The 23197-nt window shown below is 41.6% G+C and overlaps 1 protein-coding gene across 2 annotated transcripts in view; it reads right to left on the minus strand.

Moving 5' to 3' along the window:
* The window catches only part of SH3BP2 (SH3 domain binding protein 2), a 109148-nt gene extending 90979 nt beyond the window's left edge, over positions 1-18169 (minus strand). Inside the window, exons 1-2 of one of the 2 annotated variants that reach the window (XM_020992188.2) lie at positions 17896-18169; positions 17502-17699 (exon numbers count right to left, since the gene is read on the minus strand). The gene's annotated coding sequence lies outside the window, so the exon portion shown is untranslated. The remainder of the gene's footprint in view (positions 1-17501; positions 17700-17895) is intronic. The other variant, XM_020992189.2, reaches the window with a different exon arrangement.
* Between the last annotated feature and the right edge of the window lie 5028 nt (positions 18170-23197).

Consider the following 23197-nt stretch of genomic DNA (forward strand, 5'->3'; position numbering starts at 1 on the left):
TAATCTAAATTCAAACATTGCTCTGCTTAAAGAGAAATATCTAAATTAGCAGAGTGCCCTTATGCCCTCAGACATGTCTCTAACACAACATTTTGAAGTAACATTTATAGGAATCTTCAACAAAGCCTATTTCACTTACACAGTTTAGAATTAACATTCTGTTTCAACTAACAGAACAAAAGTCACTCAGTTTTTCCTTGGAAAGCCACAGGAAAATCAGTGTCCTAAAACCACCCATTGCCCATGACCACTTCTCTCAAGGGTTATCCCCAAGCTGGTCATAACTGACCAGTAGAAATTAAAGAGATCTCTTCCCACTGAGGATACCCTAACCTCTTCAAGAAAAGGCAGGTACAGCCCTAGGGTAGGTCATTACTCTGCTTAAGGGGAGGATGGGGAAAGGTAATTTTCTTAACTTCTCCAAATTAGGTTAGCACCCTTAATCCATTTTCTGGGGTTTAAGCTTTCCTTCTTGATCTTTTACACACTTTTGAAAGAGAAAGGGATTAATTAGGCTTAAGAAGGGAAAAGAAGGGAAAGGGAAATAAACATTTATATAGCACCTACTATGCCAGCACTTTACAAATGGTACCTCATTTGATTCTCACTGTAACACTTAAAAGTAGGTGTTATTATTCCTATTTTATAGTTGAGGAAACTGAGGCAAAAGAGGTTAAGAGACTTGCCCAGGGTCACATAGCTAGTAGGCATCTGAGGCTGGATTTGAACTCAGAAAGATGAGTCTTCCTGAGTCCAATGCCAGCATTTTAAGGACTATGGTGCCCCATACCTGCCCCCATGCCCTTGTTACCATGCCACTAACTCGTTATGTGACACCAGGCAACTACCCATCTGAGCTTCAGTTTCCCCTCTGTAAAATGGAGATAGAGACAACACCAGTGCAGGACCAGGTAAACAGCCAAGGCCTGCAGCCCCTGGCACAAGAAGCCTGAGACAGTGCCCCTTCCACACTGGGAGCAGAGCTCAAATTTAAAAGAAAGGAAAAAGACCAAAAAAGATGAACAAAAAAAATTACAAAAAAAAATCTGACCATAGAAAGTTATCATGGGGGCAGCTAGGTGGTGCAGCGAATTGAGCTCTGGCCTTGGAGTCAGGAGGACCTGAGTTCAAATCCAGCCTCAGACACTTAACACTTCCTAGCTGTGTGACCCTGGACAAGTCACTTAACCCCAATCGCCTCATCAAAAAGCAAAAAAAAAAGTTATTATGGTGACAGGAAAGATCAAGACATAAACTCAGAAGAGGACAACAATGTCAAAACACCTACTGGCAAAACCCCAAAGAAAAATGAGAAGTGCTCTCAAGCCCAGAAAGAACTCATGGAAGAGCTCAAAAAGGAGATTAGAAATCATATGAGAGGTTGAAGAAAAATTGGGAAAAGAAATGAGAGTGATGCAAGAGAATTATGAAAAAAGACTAAACAGGTTGGAAAAAGAAAACAACTGCTTAAAAAGTAGAACTGGCCAAATGGAATAAGAGAGAAAAAAATCCACTGAAGAAAACAACCTTAAAAGTACAATTGGCCAAATAGAAAAGAAAGTACAAAAGCTAATTGAGGAAAGTAACTCCTTAAAAGTTAGAATTGGGCAAGTAGAAGCTAATGACTCTATGAGACATCAAGAATCAATCAAATTCAAAAGAACGAAAAAATAGAAGAAAATGTAAAATACATCATGGGAAAAACAACTGACCTGGAAAATAGATCCAGGAGAGACAACATCAGACCACTGGACTACCTGAAAGCCATAATCAAAAGGAGGACCTGGACAGCATCTTACGGAAAATTCTCAAGTAAAACTGTGTGATAGCTTGGAACCAGAGGGCAAAATGGGCATTGAAAGAATCCACTCATCACCTCAGGAAAAATATTCCAAAATAAAAACTCCATAGTCCAAAGAGATCATAAAAATGGGAAAAGGACCCACATGTACAAAAATATTTATAGCAACTCTCCTTGTGGTGGCCAAGAATTGGAAACTGAGGGGATGCCCATCCATTGGGGAATGGCTGAGCAAGCTGTGGTATAGGAATGTCATGGAATGCTATTGTTTCATAAGGCTGACTTCAGAAAAACCTGGGAAGACTTGTATGGTCTGATGTTGAGTGAAGGGAGCAGAACCAGGAGAACGTTGTACACAGTAACAGCCACCTTGTGTGATGATTGACCTTGACAGACTTAGCTCTTCTCAGCCATGCAAGGACCTAAGACAGCTCCAAAAGACTAATGATGGGAAATGCCGTCCACATCCAGAGGAAGAACTCTGGAGTCTGAATGCAAACTGAAGCACACTACCTTTTTGTTGTTGCTTTGTTTCTTTTTTCTCGTGCTTCTTCCCATTGGTCCTGATTCTTCTTTACAACATGACTAATGTGAAAATATGTTTAACATAAATACGTATGTAGAGCCTATATCAGATTGCATGCCATCTTGGGGAGGAGGAGAGGAAGGGGGGGGAGAAAAGTTAAGACTCAAAATCTTATGGAACTGGGGGGCGGAGCCAAGATAGCAGAGTGAAAGCAGCAACTTGCTTGAGCTCTCCCCGAAACCCCTCCAAATATCTATAAAAATGGCTCTAAACAAATTCTAAGGCCAGCTTAACCCACGAAGAGACAGAGTGAAACAGATTTCCAGTCCAAGACAACCTGGATGATTGATCAGAAAGGTATATCTTGCTGGGCTGGGAGCGGAGTGCAGCACAGCGTGGGGGCGCAGGCCACAGTGAACCTGGAGCAGGCCTCAGAGGACTGAATCGTGGGCAGCTGTGGAGGTTTCCAGACTCCTCAATCCACGAATGCCAAAGACAACTTAGAAGGTCAGTGGGAAAAGTCTGTTTCTGCGGTGCTGAGAGAGGAAGGTGGGGTCTCAGCTCCATTCCCCAAGAGTGTAGCCCTGGGGTGGGCAGCTGCTTCCCAAGCTTCTGGCCCACAGACTGAGGGGGAATCAAGTGGCTGATCAGAGGGGGATTGCAGGGATCTCTCTTGCTTTGCCCATGCTTGGATCTGGGTCACAGTTCTGGATGGGGGTCCTGGGGTGAAGAGGAGCGCTGGCATGGTGGAGCTTGTAGTGGCTGTGAAGGAACCTCCTCACAGTTCAGGAGAAAGAACTTGTGCACAGGCCAGGAAAGGAGTAAACACCTCACCCCTTATCATACCACCTTGGAAGAACTGAAAATTTACAGGTCCCTACAAGTATCTCTGAAAACAGCTATATAAACCCCCGAAGCTTGGGACAGTACATTCTCCACACTGGAAGCAGACTCTTACCTCAACAAAGAAGTTAAAACCGGGATCATGAGCAAACAGCACAAAAAGAGTCAGACTATATTATCTTACTTTGGTGACAAAGAAGATCAAAATATACAACCAGAAGAAGACAACAAAGTCAGAGCTCCTACATCCAAAGCCTCCAAGAAAAATATGAATCAGTCCCAGGCCTTGGAAGAGCTCAAAAGGGATTTTGAGAAGCAAGTAAGAAGTAGAGGAAAAACTGGGAAGAGAAATGAGAGTGATGCAAGAAAATCATGAAAAACAAGTCAACAGCTTGCTAAAGGAGACCCAAAAAAATACTGAAGAAAATAACACCTTAAAAAATAGCCTAACCCAAATGGCAAAAGAGGTCCAAAAAGCCAATGAGGAGAATGCCCTAAAAAGAAAAATTGGCCAAATGGAAAAGGAAGTCCAAAAGATTACTGAAGAAAATACTTCCTTAAAAATTAGAATAGAGCAATTGGAAGCTGACTTTATGAGAAATCAAGACACTGTAAAACAAATCCAAAAGAATGAAAAATTAGAAAATGTGAAATATCTCATTGGAAAAACAACTGACCTGGAAAATAGATCCAGGAGAGAGAATTTAAAAATTATTGGACTATCTGAAAGCCATGATCAAAAAAAGAGCCTAGACATCATCTTTCAAGAAATTATCAAGGAAAACTGCCCTGATATATTAGAACCAGAGGGCAAAATAGAAATTGAAAGAATCCACAGATCTCCTCCTGAAAGAGATCCCCAAAGGAAAACTCCTAGGAATATTGTAGCCAAATTCCAGAGTTCCCAGGTCAAGGAGAAAATATTACAAGCTGCCAGAAGAAACAATTCAAGTACTGTGGAAACACAATCAGGATAACACAAGATTTAGCAGCTTCTACATTAAAGGACCAGCAGGCATGGAATATAATATTCCAGGGCAAAGGAGATAGGATTACAACCAAGAATCACCTACCCAGCAAAACTGAGTATAATCCTTCAGGGGAAAAAATGGTCATTCAGTGAAAGAGGACTTTCAAGCATTCTTGATGAAAAGACCAGAGCTGAATAGAAAATTTGACTTTCAAATACAACTCAAGTGGGACATGAAGAGGTAAACAGGAAAGAGAAATCACAAGAGACTTATTGAGAATTAATTATTTACATTCCTGCATGGAAAGATGATATTTATAACTCATGAGACCTTTGTCAGTATTAGGGTAGTTGAGGAAAAAAATTATAGTATGTATAGTAGATAGATAGATAGAGGGCACAGGGTGAGTTGAAGATTAAGGGGTCATATCTGGAGAATAAAATTAAGGGATGAGAGAGGATTATATTTGGAGAAGAAGAAAGGGAGAGGTAGAATGGGGTAAATTATCTCACAAAAAAAAAACAGAAAAGAAAATCTCTTACAGTGGAGAGGAAACAGGGGAAGGTGAGAAGGAATGAGTGAATCTTATTCTCATAGGATTTGGCTTAAGGAGGGAATAACATACACATTCAATTGGGTAAGGAAATCTGTCTTACCCTACAGGAAAATAGGGGGAGAAGGGGACAAGAGAGCAGGGGGATGATAGAGAGGAGGGCAGATTGGGAAAGGGGGTAAACAGAAGCAAATACTTCTGAAGAGGGACAGGGTCAAAAGAAAGAATAGAATAAATGGGAGGGCAGGATAGGATTAAGGCAAACAGAGTTAGTTTTTCACAATATGTCTACTATGGAAGTGTTTTGCATAACTGCACATGTATAACCTATATTGAGTTGCTTGCCTTTTCAATGAGGGTGGGTGGGGGAGGGAGGAAGGGAGAAGATTTGAAGTTTTAAAAACATATGTTTAAAAAAAAGTTTTCACATGCTACTGGGAAATAAGAAATACAGGAAATGGGGTATGAAGTCTGTCTTGCCCTACAGGAAAATAGAAGGGGAAGGGGATAAGAGAAGAGGGGAAATGATAGAAGAGAGGGCAGACTAGGGGAAGGGATATTCAGAATGCATGCCATCTTGGGGTGGAGGGAGGGGTGAGATGGGGTGAAAATTTGGAACTCAAAATCTTGTGGAAGTAAATATTGAAAACTGAAAATAAATTAATTTTTTAAAAACTGCAAAGAGCATTATAGCCAAATTTCAGAACTATCAGGTCAAGGAAAAAATACTGCAAGTGGCCAGAAAGAAACAATTCAAATACCAGGCAGTTATACTCTGGATTACATGGGACTTAGCAGCTGCAACATTAAAAGATCAGAGGTCATGGAACATGATATTCTGGAAGGCAAAGGAGCTAGGACTACAATCAAGAATCATTTTTCACCTGGTGAAATTAATCATAATACATCAAGGAGAAAAACGGTCATTCAATGAAATAGAAAGATTCAAGCTTTCATAAGGAGAAAACCAGAATTAAATCAAAAATTTGATTTCCAATATCAAGGCTCAAGAGAAACATAAACATAGGCAAAAAGAGAAAAGAAAACATAAAGGATTCAATATAGCTAAAGTGCTTACAGGCCTACATGGGAAGATGGTACTTGTAATTCTTAAAAGTTGTATCACTAATAGAAGGAATATGCATAGGCAGAAAGTAGGGGTATAAGGTGAATTTGAGGTAATGACACAAAAATATAATTAAGGGATGAGAAAAAGGAGTACACTGGGTACAGAAGGAAGTGAGAGGTAGAATGGGGTAAATCACTCCATGTTAAGAGATGCAAAGGTATATTATAGTAGAGGGGAAGATGGGAGGGTGGGTTATGTGCATCACTTGAACCTTACTCTCATCAGTATTGGCTCAAAGAGGGAATAATATACACAATCAGTTGAATATAGAAATCTATCTTAACCGACAGGGAAGTAGGAAAGGAGGAGATTAAGTAAAGGCGGGGAGGTGGGAGACAAACTGACAGAAGGGAGGGAAGACTGGGAGAGGTGGTAGAAGCAAAACACCGATGAGGAAGGAAGGGGTAAAGGGAGAGAGAGGATAAACAGGAGGAAAAATAGGATGTAGGGAAATACATGGTAAACATAACTGTGAATATGAATGGGATGAACTCTCTCCCATAAAACAGAAGCAGATAACAGTGAATCAAAAACTAGAATCCTATGATATGCTGTTTACAAGAAACACAACCTGAAGCAAAGAGACACAAAGGTGCTGAAGCAGAATGCTTCAGCTGAAATAAAAAAAAAAAGCAGGAGTAGCAATACTGACCTCAAAGTAAAAGAAAAAATAGACCTACTTTAAAGAGATAAGGAAGGAAACTACATCTTGCTAAAAGGTACCATAGACAATGAAGCAATAGCAATACTAAACATATATGCACCAAATGGTATAGCATCCAAATTCTTAAAGGAGAAGTTAAGTGAGTTATAGGCATTATGTAAATGTAAAGTAGATAATTTTGACTGCATGAAAATAAAAAGCTTTTGTACAAACAAAACCAATGTAAGAAATATTAGAAGGAAAGCATAAAGCTGGCAAACAGTCTTTATAGCAAGTGTCTCTGAAAGGCCTCATTTCTCAAATAAATAGAGAAATGAGTCAAATTTATAAGAATACAAGCCATTCTCCAATTGATAAATGGTCAAAGGATATGAACAGGCCATTTTCAGATGAAGAAATCAAAGCTGTCTATAGGCATATGAAGTTCTGTAAATCACTTCTGATTAGAAAAACATAAACTAATAACAACTTTGAGGTAACACCTCACACCTATCAGATTGGCTAAGACGACAAAAAAGGAAAATGATAAATGTTGGAGAGGATGTGGGAAAACTGGGACACGAATGTGCTGTTGGTGGAGTTGTGAACTGATCCAACCATTCTGGAGAGCAATTTGGAACTATGTCCAAAGAGCAACGAAACTGCATACCCTTTGATCCAGCAATACCACTACTAGGTCTGTATCCCAAAGAGATCATAAAAAAGAGAAAAAAAGCTACATGTGCAAAAATATTTATAGCAAACCTATGCATGGTGGCAAAATATTGGAAATTGAGGGGATGCCCATCAATTGAGAAATGGCTGAACAAGCTATGGTATGAGTGTAATGGAATACTGTTATGTGATAAGAAATGATGAACAGGCAGTTTTCAGAAAAACCTGGAAAGACTTGTACGGACTAGTGCAAAGTGAAGCGAGCAGAACCAGGAGAACATGGTCCACAGTATCTGAAACACTGTGTGATGATCAACTATGACTGACTCAACTCTTCCTAGGAATACAATGACCCAAAACAATTCCAAAAGACTCACGATGGAAAACGCTATCACATCCAGAGAAATGGAGTCCTGGGGCAGCTAGGAGGCACAGTGGAGAGAGCACCAGCCCTGGAGTCAGGAGGACCTGAGTTCAAATCTGGCCTCAGACACATAACACTTACTAGCTGTGTGACCCTGGGCAAGTCACTTAACCCCACTGCCTAGTCAAAAAAAAAAACCCAGAGAAATGGAGTCTTGAATGCAGACTAAAGCATATTATTTTCACTTTCTTTGTTTTTTTGTGTGTTTTTTCCCTTTTGTTCTATTTGTTCTTTCACAACTCTGACTAATAGGGAAATATGTTTCACGCGATAGCACATGTGTAACCTTTATCAAACTGCCTACCATTTTCAGAGTAGGGGAAAGGAGGGAGAGAGGGAGAAAAATTTGGAACTCAAAATCTTGTAAAAATGAATGCTAAAAATTGTCTTGACATGTATTTGGGGAAAAAATAAAATACCATAAAAATTGTCTTGACATGTAATTGAGGAAAAAAATAAAATACTATTAAAATGGGAAAAAATGATAGATAGCAATACCTACCCTACTACTACCATGAGCAAGCCCAAGGGGCTAATTAAGTAATAGGTAACAGTAACCAACCTCAAAATTTACATATTGCTTTCCTGGATATTTTAAAGATGTAATTACAGCTATTACTATCCCAGCCTCTGCTTGAACACTCCCATTGAAAGGGAGCTCATTCTACTGTTGAATAGCTCTGACTATAAAAATCCTAATATTAAGTCAGCATCAAACCAATGGAGGGTCTTGAGAAAGGGAGTGACATGGTCAGACATATGCTTCAGGAAAATCAACTTGGCAGCTATGTGGAAAATTGTCTAGAAAGAGGAAAGATGAGAGGCATGGAGACTATTTAGAAGGCAACTGCCAGAATCCAGGAAAAGAGGTTATGAGGGCATCAGTGGTATGCTTGTGAGTGGAAAAAAAGGGGGCATCTAAGAGATACTGTGAAGGCAGGAAGAATCCAGGAGACATGACTACTAATTACATTTGGGGAAGGAGGGAAAATAAAAAACAGAGAATAATATACACTGGAAAAGGAGCAGAACTACTCAATTCCTATTTTGCTTTTGTTTTCTTTTCTAAGAAAAACTATCACTGACCTGATAAGAACATAACAAAGATGATTAATACAGAGTTGGAATCAAAGGAGCCAATGAACACTCAATTACCTCAATGACTTCTAATTATCAGTCCTGAATGAACTACATCCTGGAAGATGGAAAGAATTGACAGATGTGATTCTGGACTTATTATCAATGATCTTTAAAAGACAGTGGGAAATAGGAGAGGTGCCCAGAATTGGAGAAGGGCAAATGGTTTTTAAAAAGATCAAAGCAACTGAAGTCTATAAAGCACTAGTGTCAAACTCAAGTAGAAACCATGCCACTGATTGGCACATAAAGATCCATGCGCCAGCATGCTAAGTTTTAAAATGTAATGTTATTTATGTTTTGTAGTATTTTTATTTATTTCATTACCTATTTCCCAATTATATTTTCATCTGGTTGGGCTGCACTCACGAGTGTTGCTGGCTACATGCTTCTTTCTCTGTGTTTGACACCTGGGCTGTAGGGTTTAGGCCAGTGAACTTGATGTCAACTCTTGACAACATTCTACAATGTATTATTAAAGTTTAGATGTTTAGTGAACATCTCAAAAAAGGAAGTACTAATCACAAAGAGGCAACATGGCTTCATCATCCACAGGTCATGCCAGACTAACCTTGTTTCCTTTTTTTTGTGGGGAGATAGGGTTGCTAGATTTGTAGATGACAGGAACTCTATAAATGTAAGGTCCTTAATTTCAGTAAAGTATTTGACAAAGACACATTATCCCTGTGAGTAAGAAGAGATGTGGGCTCCCTGACAATACATTATATGTATTAGGAACTAATGAATGATCTTACACCATATTCTATGAGAAGATCTAAATGGATATATGACCTAAATAAATACAAAGGGTCAAATTATTTTTTAAAATTAGAGAATGGAAGGAGGTACTTTGCATAACTACACTTGAAGGAGAAATTCTTAACTAAGTAAGGGATGAAAGTGATGATAAAAGATAAAATACAACTTTTATTCTATCAAATTAAAGTTTTTCTTAAAGCCTATTTTTATACAATTCTTAAGGCATAGTTACAAACAAATAAAAATTGGCATTTACAAAACACTTTACGAGGCACTTCACATACAGTAGAGCATTCGACTCTTACAGTAACACAGTAGAAAAATAAAGGCAGTGATGTTTGAAGGGGTGGGAGGTGACCCTTGTAAAACTTCAGTTCCAGAATAACCTGGGATATGTCAGATACTCTGGAAAGCGCCTTAAAAAAGAGACCAACTGGGGCAACTAGGTGGCGCAGTGGATAGAGCTCTGGCCTTGGAGTCAGAAGGATCTGAGTTCAAATCCAGTCTCAGACATATGACACTAGCTGCCTGACCCTGGACAAGTCACTTAACCCCAATTGCCTCACCAAAAAAAAGATCAACTTCAAAACAGATCATACTCACATGCCTTCATACTTAAAAGCAAAAGCTAAATTAAAATAAAACTGATTATGAATAGCAGTTCGTGGGGATTGTTTTTTTTTCCTTTTTACCTATCATGGTTTCTTCCAACAGAGGTTCCCAAACCGTTGTGAATACCTAGCAAACTGTCCTGCAGTCAAATTAAAGTTTTTGCATGAATAAAATCAGTGCAATTAGAAGAGGATAAATTGCAGTTATTTGGGGGAAAGTATAGCAAATAGTTCTAATAAAGATCTGATACCCAAGATATATAGGGAATTCAGAACAAGAGCCATTCCCCTAGGCCTTCTTGTTTCAATTCTTACCTAGCCCTTAGTCATTGAAGGGGCATGGCCTCAGGCAAACTGAGACCTGGGAAAGATCTTAATTTAGAAAAGTCAAGGCCACCCACTGCATCCTGGGCCATCCCAGTCATCTGGACTTCTGTCTTGCCACTGGATTTCAACGATACTGGAGGAGAGAATGAGGCTGACAAGTTTGTTCAGCTCTTCCTCCCCTAAATTCGGTTCATGAGCAAGTCAAGACATCACTCTCATGATGTCATTGGTTCTCTTGGAGAATGAAGGACAAAGGAAAAGTGGTAAAAGGATATGACTAGGCAGTTTCCAAAAGAAATGCAATTTCTTAACAACCACATAAAAGAAAGCTACAAATCATTAATAATATGAGAAATACAAAATTTTTAAAGTCTGAGATTTTACATCACAGTAAGCAAGTTGTCAAAGGTAATAAAAGACAAACTATTAGAGAGGCTGTAGGTGACAGGAAGACAAATGTATTCTTAGTAGAGCCATGAACTGGTCCAACTATTCTGGAAAAGTCTGGAATTATACTAGAAAAGTCACTAAATTGTACATATCCTTTGACCCAGTGATACCACTACTAAGCATACATCCCAAGAAGGTTAAGCACTTAAGAGAAACATCCTATATGTACAAAAATATTTATAACAGCATTTTTTTATAGTAGCAAAGAAATGGAAGCAAAACTGGTGTCCAACAATTGGAGGATGACTGAATAAACTGTGGTGCATTAATATAATATCATGCCACAAGAAATAATGAATAGGAACATTCCAGAGGAGTTTGGAAAGATCTCTATGAACTGATGCAGAATGAAGTAAACAGAACCAGGAGAATCGAGACAATGACCTCATGAGAAATTTAACAACTAAGCATTTGAAAAACTGTTGCTTAGAAGAATAAGAATTCAATTTGCCCTGTTTGACCTCAGAGGTCAGAAGTAGGAACAATAAGTGAGTGAAAGTTGCAGAAGCAGATTTAGGCTTGCTACAAGGGGAAACTTCCTGTCAATTAATAGTTTCCAAAAGTGGCTGTCTGCTTCTGGAAGCGGTTTCCCCCTCACTGGAGATTTTCAGGCTGCCCACTCTTGAGGACAAGACTCTGAATTCTGACTTCATCAAAACTCTGTAACTGTTAAACCATCAGGAATAAATGAATGAAACATCTATGGACTAGAAAAACTGGGGGAAATGGCCACCAGGAGACAGAGTTTTGTAGCTTTTTGCATCACTGGATATTAAAACAAAACCGAAAAACTCAAATGGATTCTACTGGGGAGTAGAGAAGAGAAAGAACTGCCAGAAAGTTAACAATCAGGTATGGCTACCTGTATCTGTACAGTAGGTGACATCAGGTACAGGAAATGTAGAATGATTGCCTTTAATGAATTTACCTCACAGAGTCCCAAAGGGACTTTAGCTGAAACATTTTTAGGGCTTATTCCACCACACTAAATAAAACTCACAAAATAATGAGGAAATTTGACTAACCCTCCAAGATTCCAGATTATAATTGGACCAAGATGTCCAATCTGGACAATTTTCAGAAGGACATCAGAGTGCCTATAATGAAAAGATTCCACTTCCATGCTCAGCCAAAGGGTAGTAAGGGCCTTCCAGGCACCTCCTGGTCTGCAAAACTCCATTCATGCAAAGTCCAACTGTACCCTCCCACCCCTACACAACTAGGCTCTGAAATCCTCTATTACCCAGGAAGCAAAGAACTAAGGGTAGCACCCTGTGATGAAGGCCCCACCTCTCCTACAATCTACTCTACCTCATCCATCGATCAACTTCGTCTCCCCCTCCTCTCATATCCCAGTCACCCCAGTGAGTCTGTGCCCACCACAGATACACAGCCACCCTGCTCCAATACATCCTCCACTCAGCCACCAAAATGATTTTCCTAAAGTGTAAGTCCAGCCACGTCACTCTCCTACTCAATAAACTCCAGTGGCTCCCTAGCACCTACAGAACCAAATATAAAACCCTGTCTGGCATTAGAAGCTCTTCACAACTTAGTCTTCACCTTTCCTGTCTTCTAACATTTTCCGTCCCACCCACCCCCATCGTCTTCCATCCGATGACACTTTGCTCCTTCTAGAACAAGACACTTGGGGCTGAAGTCAGGAGGACCTGAGTTCAAATCCGGCCTCAGACCAAACACTTCACGCTTACTAGCTGTGTGACCCTGGGCAAGTCACTTAACCCCAACTGCCAAAAAAAAAAAAAAGAACAAGACGCTCCATTATTCTGCTTCTAGCATTTTCACTGGCCGTCCCCCACACATCTGGAATATTCTCTCCCTCAACTCCACCTCCTTAATTCCTGGGCTTCCTTCAAGTCCCAGCTAAAATTCCACCTTCTCAAGCCCTCTTAATTTCAGTGCTTTCCTTCTGATTGCTTCCTATTTATTCTGTATACAGCTTGTTCGTACAGAGTTTAAATTCATATACTATCTCCCCCCATTAGATTGTGAGCTCCTAGAAGATTGTTGTCCAGTTGTGCCTAACTCTCCATGACCCCATTTGGGGTTTTCTTGACAGATACTGGAGTGGTCTGCCACTTCCTTCTCCAGCTCATTTGACAGATGAGGAACTGGGACAAATAGAGTTAAGTGATGTGCCCAGGGTCACACAGCTAGCAAGTATCTGAGGCCAGATTTGAACTCAGGAAGATGAGTCTTCGAGTCTTCGTTACTTCTGGCCTGATGCTCTATCCACTCTGTCACCTAGCTGTTTTTGTCTCTCTTTGTATCTCCGGCTCTCAGCACCACAGTAGGTACACCGGCACCTAGTAGGTGCTCACTGACAGCCTCCGAACAATCCCAGCTTTAGGCTCAGCATTTAACTAGTAATGTTAAGGGGCAAATCATAAGACAGTTGAAAGAGACCTTAGATTTTACCTAATACTTAATCCAATCCCCTCACTTTATAGATAAGGAAACAAAGATCCAGGTTTTGACTTGCCCTGAAGCCACTCAGCTAAGGTAGATGAGCTAGGATTCCATTCCAGGAGTTACTGACCTTTTTCAGTCTCAGTAAGCCTTCCTGTACTCCCTGTTCAATATGAATAAATTCGAGAATTTACCAGGTATGTGCACAGAAGAAAGAGAGAATAACTTTTCACAAGGAAAACTATTTGATACATAGCTTTTTTTTCCCCCACCAGCACTACTTCTAGAATATTTCAATAGAATAATCTGGTTATCTACAAAATATTCTCCATTCCCCCTTGGCAGGATTCTCACACTCCTTGGAGGTACATTTACCCTAGGTTGGGAACCTTTCCACTGCACTAAATCCCAGTTTCTTTATCTGTAAACTGGGAGTAATAATACACTATTTCCTGGTCCCCCTTAATGCTAGTTAATGCCTTCCTTCTGAGATTATCTCCACTTTATCCTGTATATATGTTGTTTATACATCGTTGCTTGCATGTTCTCCTCGCCATTATACTGTAAGTTCCTTGAAGGCAGTGACCATTTTTGCCTTGCTTTGTATCCAGAACTTAGCACAATGCCTGAAATATAATAGTTGTTGTTCAATCATTTTTAGTCCTGTCCAACTCTTCATGACCCCATTTGGGGTATTCTTGGCAAAGATACTGGGTGGTTTGCCATTTCTTCCTCCGGATTATTTTACAGATAAGGAAACTGAGGCAAACAGGTTTAAGTGATTTGCCCAGGGTCACACAGCTAGTAAGTACCTGAGACCAGATTTGAACTCAGGAAGATGAGTCTTCCTGACTCCAGGCCTGTTATTCTATCCACTGCACCCCCTAACTGCTCATGATAGAGTGCTAGAGAAAGCCAAAAGTACCTACTATTCTTCCTCAAAGGGAGAGGCAGGAGATGGCATGTGCTACCAGTGCCCTGCCCCTGCCCAAACCATCAGCCTTGCTTCCAGAATGGCCCCCACAGCTCTTACTCTGGGAAGCAACTGTGTAAACAGGAGTTAGCAACGTGCTTTCCTCAGGACATTCTTGTGGGGCAGGTAACACAAGGGTCCCCATTTTACAGATGAGGAAACTGGGGCTTGGAGAGGGAAACTGATTTTTCCCAAGGTGACAAAGCTTGTTAAATGCTAAAATTCCATCTACTGACTCCATGACGCTGAAACACCCTGATTATGTATTCTATCCTCGCCAATATCTACGTCTGAACAAAAGCCTATAAATTTGTTTCCTTTATGAAATACAGAATGTTCTCCTGGGAAGCTAAGAGTCAGCCACAGGACCTATACTTCGTGCTAAACCTCTGGCATTAGCTACAAAGAGCTATGGACTTGGAGTCTGAGTACCTGGGTTCATATCATTACTGTCTCTGCATGACTTGGGGCCAATCAGCCTCTCTAGGCTAGATCACAAGGGTGTTGGACTAGATGGCCTCTATCTCTAAATCCATGATGCTCTAAGCCTTCTCTTGTGCCAACTATGAAATAATAGCATCATGTAGTACTTTTAAGGTCTCTTCCAACCATATCCTATAAACCAATAACTTAGCTGAGATCCTATCACATGCCATCTCCTGTCTCTCCCTTTGAGGAAGAATAATAGGTGCTTTTGACTTTCTCTAGCACTCTATCACGGGCAGTTAGGGGGTGCAGTGGATAGTGAGCCAGGCCTGGGGTCAGGAAGACTCATCTTCCTGAGTTCAAATTCGGTCTCAGGTACTTACTAACTGTGTGACCCTGGGCAAGTCACTTAACCCTGTTTGCCTCAGGGATCTGATGCAGAGAACTAAGGTAGGCAATTACCTAACAGAGAACACTTTAAGTAGGCAGAGCTAGACTGGGCAGGAGCAGAAAGCACTAATGTTGGGGGACTGAGGGTAGCACCAGGGCACTACAAGTTGGGAGTCAGTCAGTCAATAAACATTTATTAAGTGCCTATTATGTGCCAGGCATTGTGCTGAGTGCTAGAAGCCAAACTACCATCAATCTTAGCTTTACAAAAGGGGAAGAGATCACCCTTCCCCCCCCCGCCCTTTATTGCAATAGCATTCTATTTCCAAAACTCACATCTCAGTAGAATTCAGCTACACTGGGAATAAAATGGGCTTTTGTGGGCTGCCCTGGGACTACAGCCATAGCTCCAAATCCTGTTGCTAGGGGAATTGTGGTCCAAGCTCCAAACAACTGACTTACAAACAAACTTTTGGAACACTATCGGTTCCCACATCGGGGTCTCCAGGCAGTATGTGCAGCAATACTTTCAAAAGTTTCACCCACTAAACTGTTCTTTTCCTAACAAAAACTCCTCAGCAAATCCAAAACACAAACTACTTAATATTCTCTCCTCAAACCTAGGCTCTTGGCTGGGAGGGGGTGGAGTAAGGGGTGCTGGTCGTGGAAAAACCCTCTGAACTTCTTCCAGGTGCCACATAAAGATGTCATTATTGCCTATTTCGATGAGACACGAAAGCCAAGGGCATAGTTTCCACAACTGGTTTCAAAAGAGACCAAACACTTCCACTGCCAACTCCCTGGGCCTCCCCTAAATAAGACACGCTCTTCTTTGGGCCAAATCCCAGTCCGCAGATCCATGCAGTAAGAAAAGGGACTTAGAGAAGATCTGAAAGACAGCCTAAATAGCCTTGTCATCTCTGATCCTATTTGAAGGTGGGACCTTCAGGAGCAACACTGAACTCCAAAAGGGCAAGGGTTACACTACCCAGTTCACCTGAAAGACTGAAAAGAAATATTTTGCCACTCTTCTCCCTCCACCCTTCTTTTAACTTTTCATCTGTCTTTGTTACAAGAGATGGTTTGCTGGGGAAGTAGGGGTGGGTGGGTGGAGCGAAAAGAGACGCTATAAAAACAAAAGGCATCAAGTTTTTAAAAGAAGGAAAATGAATTGTTCTGAGTTTAAAAAAAATAATAATACCCAGTTTCATTTGGTCCATTGACCACATTAATAAACTAATGCCCATTCAAATGGCATGTGAAAAGCCATTTAGCATCTTCAGTTAGTGCTTTCTATCCTCAAGTTACCTTGTACCTGTATATATCTGTATACAAGTTACATTTCTGCCAATGGACTAGGAGGGGTAGAAGCTGCTTTTTGTCTTTACACCCCTAGGCCTACCACAATGCTCTTTGCCCAGAGCAGCAGCTTTAATAAACATTTGGGTTGAATTAAACCCAGTTCAATGCCCTCATTTTACAAATAAGCAAACTGAGATTCTGGAGACGAAGAGATGCCGAAGGGAGCAGAACTGGGATTCAAACTCTGATCCCACCCAGATAGACTCCCTAGCCAAGGTCATAAACAAACCTTCTGGGGATGTCTGAATTTCAGTTGGAAAACGCCAGTTCCTCCCAGCTCGAAGTTCCTTACAGTTTTGTCTGGCATGAAATCCCTGCAATTAAGCCTTGCCTGGTCCAAATGTTCCCACCCTCATTTGACAAATGAGAAAATTGATAATAAGAGCTGCTGTTCCTATAGCTCACCTCACAGCCCTGTGAGGAAGATAGGGCAGAACTTATTCACCAGATGAGACCAACATTACTAACTCATATTTCTAGGCTTTCTGGGGTCACGGAAAAAACACAGGACCCCTGGGTCCAGCAGACCTAAAGCTCCTTGGCAGGCTGCTCCTGGGCAAGCCACCTACCCGGAGTCTCTCAGCAGTCACTATTTCCTTAAGGCTTCATTTTTTCATCTGTAAAATGGGGACAATTGGGGCAGCTAGGTGGTGCAGTGGATAGAGCACCGGCCCTGAAGTCAGGAGGACCTGAGTTCAAATCCGACCTCAGACCAAACGCTTGACACTTACTAACTGTGTGACCCTGGGCAAGTCACTTAACCCCAATTGCCTAAAAAAGTAAAATAAAATAAAATGGGGACAATCATACTTGCTCGACATAAGTGCACTTTAGTAAGCCCATTTTATAAACTTAATGTACAACGGAAAGATGAACTTACAGCACTTTGGAGCTAAAGCATCTTCTTCACCACAACCCTGTGAGAGGAAATCTAGGTATCATTATTCCTACGTAACAGATAAGGAAAGTGAGACTCATAGAGTAGAAATGACTTGCCCAAGACCACATAATATAGAGAAACAGTGTTGTATGGCGGAAAGAGCAGTGGTGTCAAAGAACCTGGATCCTTACCAGAGCTTTGGTTCTGTGACTAGCGAGGAATTAGGCAATTTGTGTTCCCTCTCGGGACCTCAGTTTCCCCAGCTGTAAAACGAATGGGTTGGACTAAACGATCTCTACTGTTCCTTTCGGCACGAAAATCTGTGGCAGAGCTGGCGCTCCCAGGCCGGGGGCTCTTTCCGTCACCACCCCCGCTTCCGATTGCAACACCTGGATTCGAGAAAGGAAGGCGCAAAGAGTGACTCCCAGCCCTTCCGAGGCCCCAGGCGTCCAGCACGCGTCACTGGCCAGGCCCGGGACACTCACGCACAAGCTTCCAGCGCCCGCCTCAGCCAAAGAGCTGGCGTTCCCCCCCCCCCCCCGCCCAAGCCCAGCGGGCCACATGCCAAGCGGGGGCGTGCCTTACCAGGGCCGAGGCTGGGGGCGCAGGGGCCGAGCGCACCTCCTCCTCATCTCCGCGGCAGCTCCGGGGGGCGCGGTTCAGCCCGCGCGCGTCCTCAGCCTGGGGCGCACCTGGCGGCGCACGAGGCAGCCGGCGCACCTAAGCGCCCCGAGATGCAGACTCCGTAAGGACCGGAGCAGCCTCCAGCCCAGCTCCGGCCCCGGCTCCGCCTCCGGCTCCGGCTCCGGCTCCGACTCCGACTCCGGCCTCCGGCTCGCACGGGCTGAGGCTCCGGCGCCTCCGCCTCCCAGCCAGCCCCACAGGCCGCGTGCCCCCGCCTGCCTCCACCTGCCCAGCCCCTGGCTCCTCCCACGCCCGCTCCCACTCCCACTCCCCCGCCTCCTCCCTTAAAGGCGCCCTCTCTTCCCTTTTCCCTCCACCCCCGAGCGAATACGAAATAACAACTGCTTTCTCTTACCCCCTGCCCCCACCACTTCAGGCAAATCGTGAGGGAGAAATAACTTAAATTTGCATAATCATTAGACTTTCTCAAGCACTCCCATATCCGTTAGCTCTTTTAGTTCCCCGAAACCGCCCAGGAAAATAGGTTGATAAAAGTTAATACTGCCTTGTTTTTAGACCAAAGAAGTTATCCCGAGGCAGCTTGGTAGAAAGGAAAAGGGTTTGGATCAAGATGCTGAAGACTTGGATCCTGTCTCTGTCCCACTTCGCATTTCTGCGACTTTGGGCAAGTTATTAATCTCTTCATTGGTCTTGTTTACTTCGATACAACAAGGGGGCTGGACGGGATCAACTCTAATGTCCTTTCTAGTTTTCAATCTATGATCCTAAGAAACTGTAAACAAGTAATAGTCACTTTTGTAGTCACAGACAGCTGGGAGGAGAGGAAGCCCGACGTAGTAGGAAAAGACAGAATGTCAGAAATAGTAGGTAACAAGAATACCTGTTCTACACCATCCCCAACATATGGTCACGCAGTCTCTACCTGGAAACCTCCCGCGATGGGAATTCACTTCCTCCAAAGGCAATGCATTCCACTTTGGGACAGTTCTGTTAGGAATCCCAAATCTGCCTCTCTGCAGTTTCCGCTCTTTGCTCTCAGCTCTGTCTTCTGGGATCAAGCGAAGATTTAATAATCCCTTGTGGTTACAGAGAAACTTGGGAAGACTTGTATCAACTGATGCAGTGTAAAGTGGCCATAACCAGGAAGACCATTTCTAGGATCACAAAATTATAAAGAAAAACAACTCCGAAAGACTTAAGAATTCTGAACAATTCAATAACCAGCCATGTTTCCAGAGAGCTGATGATAAAGCACACTACCTACTTCCTGGCAGAAGTGTGATAGACTCAAGATGCAGAATAAGACAGATGTTTTCAGAAATGGCCAATGTGAGAATTAGTTTTGCTTAACTATGCACATTTGTTACAAGGGTTTTGCTTTGCTTTGCCTTTTTCAATATGAGTGGGATAGAATGAGGTTGGGATAAGGTAGGGAAGGTAGAGAAAAAATAAGGTAGGGGAAAAAGAGTTATTGAAATTTTTTTTTAAATGCATGGGAGAGAACAGAAGGAAGGCCAGAAAGAATCACAGACAAGCAAGATAACTTTGAAAGTTGTATGTTGAATTTATTATATATCTGAAGTAAGCTGTACATAATATTCCTCTTTTTTCTGTTCCATTACGTACAATGGATTTTTTAAAAATTTGGCATTAGTTAAATTCAGAATAAAATTTTTAAAAAGAAAGCCTAATCTGTTCTCCACAAGGCAGTGCTTCAAATCCTACAAGAAAGTGATTTTCTTCCTTCATCCCATAAGTCTTCTCTTCCCCAGGATAAAAATATCATTTCCTTCAACTGATAATCTTGTGGCATGGCTCCCAATCCCATCACCATCCTGATTACCTCCCTCTGGACTGACTCACTCCAGTTCTCATTCGTCCCCCACACAAGGGAGGGCTGTTTGGCAGATGAAGCAATGAAGATACCACAGGTGAAAGGTCTTGCTGAAGTTCACACAACATAGAGGAAGGCCGAGTACCTTTAGTGGAAGGCTCTTTAGACTGAAAATGAAATGATCCTGTCTCTATGATTTACAGCCTGCATGACCCTGGGTAAATCACTTAGACTCTTAGTTTTCCTTACCTATAAAATGAGAAGGTTGGGCTAGACAGCCTTCCAGCTGTAAATCTATGATCCTAAGATCTGCAATCCTGTGATCTGGGTCCAACCGCTGGCTCTATCACTTACTGCTCCACTGACTTGGGGCATCTCCTTTCTGTGCCTCCAATATGTCCTCTGTAAAATGAGGGGCTAGGCCTCTGAGACTCCTTCCTGCTCGGACCTATGTTCAAAGATTCCTTTTTTTCTCTTGTGAGTCTGTCTAGAATTTGCCCAGAATGTAGAGTATGTAAGTCCCCGGCTGTCTTTTCATGTGAGTCCTCTGCCTTATGTCCCCACTTTCATTATATATTCCTGGCTACTGGTAGGAAGTCTAGGAGATACTGGGTTTAGGGATCAGTCAGTGGGCTGGAACAATTGGTCAATAAGCATTAATTAAGGGCTTTCTATATGTCTGACCACTAAGCCTAGGAATACAAATAAAAACATAAAAGTAGACACTCCTAGCCTTCAAAGAGCTTGCATTCTAATATGGTGAGGAGACTAATACAAGGAAGCTGAAAAGCTAGGAGGGAGAAGGAGAGGTAGTAGCAACCCAGGGTTGGGTAGAGAAAGTCATGTGAAGATGAGTCATGCCTAGGGCATCCTGGAGAGGAATGAAGATTAGGTTGGCCTGGACCTCCTCCTTAAAATGGAGGTTCTGGGAGGAACCAGACAATCAGAGGGAGAACCTACAGCAGTAGGAGGGTATTTCTAATGTGAAAGGTAGTTCAGCAGAGTTCATACTCAAAAAAGGTTGGGAAACACTGGTATTGACTTAGTGTAGGAAGGGACCCTAAAATTTGTTATAACTCATATTTAGGTAACAAGGACCTGGATTGGATAACAGTTGCCATTGTTACAGTGCTTTAAGGCTGATGATGAATTCTCACTATAGTCCTCATCTACTGAACTATTGTTGTTCCGTTGTTTGTTAGTTGTATGTGACTTTATGTGACCCCATTTGGGGTTTTCTTGGCAAAAATACTGCCTTTTCCAGCTTGTTTTACAAATGAGGAAACTGAGTCAAACAAGGTTAAGTGACTTGCCCAGGTTCACATAGTAAGTGTCTGAGGTTGGATGTAAACTCAGGTCCTCCTGACTCCAGGCCTGACACTCTAGCTACTTCACCATCTAGCTGCTCCTTACTAACAATGGCTTAGAGCAAGTCACTCCAGAAAAACTCATTCAACCTACTATCTCTCTTTAGGTGCTAGGACACATGTCAAAATCTTTATACTTTCAAAAACCCTGTATTTTCCTTGCATTGACCAAGAAAGTGCACGAATCAGAGTAAGAATTGTAGATAAGTCAGACTAGATTGGATTTTTAACTAAATTCACAGAACTGTTGCAATGGATTCTGCCTTCTACATCTTCATTTTAGTAAATCCACCCGAAAGAAAAAAAATAACAAAGAAGTTTCGATTTGTCTCATCAGACTTCATTTCTAATTCCTTCTATTTCTGAGAGGCTTCTATAATTAGCACTTTTTTCTTTTCCTAAAGAATAAACCATCCCTAATACAATGTGTTGAGTAAGCACCAAACATGTGACTGCACATAGTCGACATTCCATCTTCTTCCTAAAAGACAAAAGCAAAAAAGCCCCATGAGCATCAACTTCCACCTAGGTCCTACAGGGCCTGGAGGAATTAGGGAACTCTCCTTCCTTAAAAGGAGACTTTGGGGAATTTCCCCTTGGGTGAGGTCTGGGACTCTCTTGGTTGAATTCTTACTTCACTCCAACTGAGAGAGCTCCTCTATTTTATCAGGTATAAATTCTCCTAAGTATACTTTCTCTGATATATATGTGTGTGTGTGTGTGTGTGTGTGTGTGTGTGTGTGTGTGTGTGTGTGTGTGTGTGTATGTATGTGTATATGTATGTATATGTGTGTGTGTGTGTATATATATATATATATATATAAAATTTTTTTTTCCTATTGACTTAGATAAATGGGTTTTTTTGCTTAAAAAGTAGAGGGGCAGGTTTACAGACGGGAGCAGCTAGGTGGCCCAGTGGATAGAGCACAGGGCCTAGAGAGTCAAGATTTCTCTTCCTGAGTTCAAATTTGGCCTCAGACACTTACTAGCTGTGTAACCCTGGGCAAGTCACATAATCCTGTTTGTCTCCGTTTCCTCATCTGTAAAATTTTGAGCTGGAGAAGGAAATGGCAAACCATTTCAATATCTTTGCTAAAAAACCAAACCAAACCAAAAATCAAACGGGATCACAAAGAGTTGGACACAACTGAAGAGCAAAAAGTTTTACAGATACTAATGATCCTTAACAATCCTTTGTAGAATCATAAAACATCAGAATGGAAAAGCTGATCCTATTTCATAGCATATCTAGACTAATCCACACTGAAGCAAGAATTTCCCCTACAACATTCTAAAACTGGTGGTCATTTAATCTCTGCTTGACATGAGATCTTTCCCCGAAGTCCAAACCATAACTGACTAGCTCTAATGATTAGGTGGCTCTTCTTTATATAGATTAAAATCTGCCTCTTGGCAACTTCTACCCATTTGTTCTTTGTTCTGCCCAGCGGGGCCAAGCTGAATAGACCCAATCCTTCTTCCATATGACAATCCTTCAGGATTGGAAGGCAGTTATTATGTCCCTTCTAAATCTTTTCTTTAGTCTTCTCTAGTTCAGAAGAGGGGAATATCACTTTGCTAAAGGAGTCTGGGTCCGGGGCTTTATGGAAGAGTTCCAGAATCCCACAATAGGAGAGCTGAAATGTTAGACTCTAAAAAATGGTGGAGTAGAGTAGCCCTTAGAAGAAAAAGCATAAATATGGAAATATGTTTTGCATGATTTCACATGTATAATTGATATATTGTTTCCTTCTCAGTGAGTGTGGTAGGGGATAGGAGGAAGGGAGAGAATTTAAAACTCAAAATTTAAAAAGAAAAGAATGCTAATGAATAAATAAACAGATGTGTTTTTTTTTAGAAAGAAGATAAAGGATAAAACTGAGAATATCAAAGCTGGAAAGAGCCTTAGAATATAAGACATACAATGTCAGAGATAGAAGGAATATTGGGTTACAGAAAATAGACTGTCAGATCTGAAAGGGGCCCTAGAACAGACCGTAGCTCCTCAATTTCTTTTGTGTACCCTCTGGTTCTAAACAGT

This window comes from Phascolarctos cinereus, unplaced genomic scaffold (genome assembly GCF_003287225.1).
Source record: "Phascolarctos cinereus isolate Bilbo 61053 unplaced genomic scaffold, phaCin_HiC Scaffold_9;HRSCAF=440, whole genome shotgun sequence".
NCBI lineage: Eukaryota > Metazoa > Chordata > Mammalia > Diprotodontia > Phascolarctidae > Phascolarctos > Phascolarctos cinereus.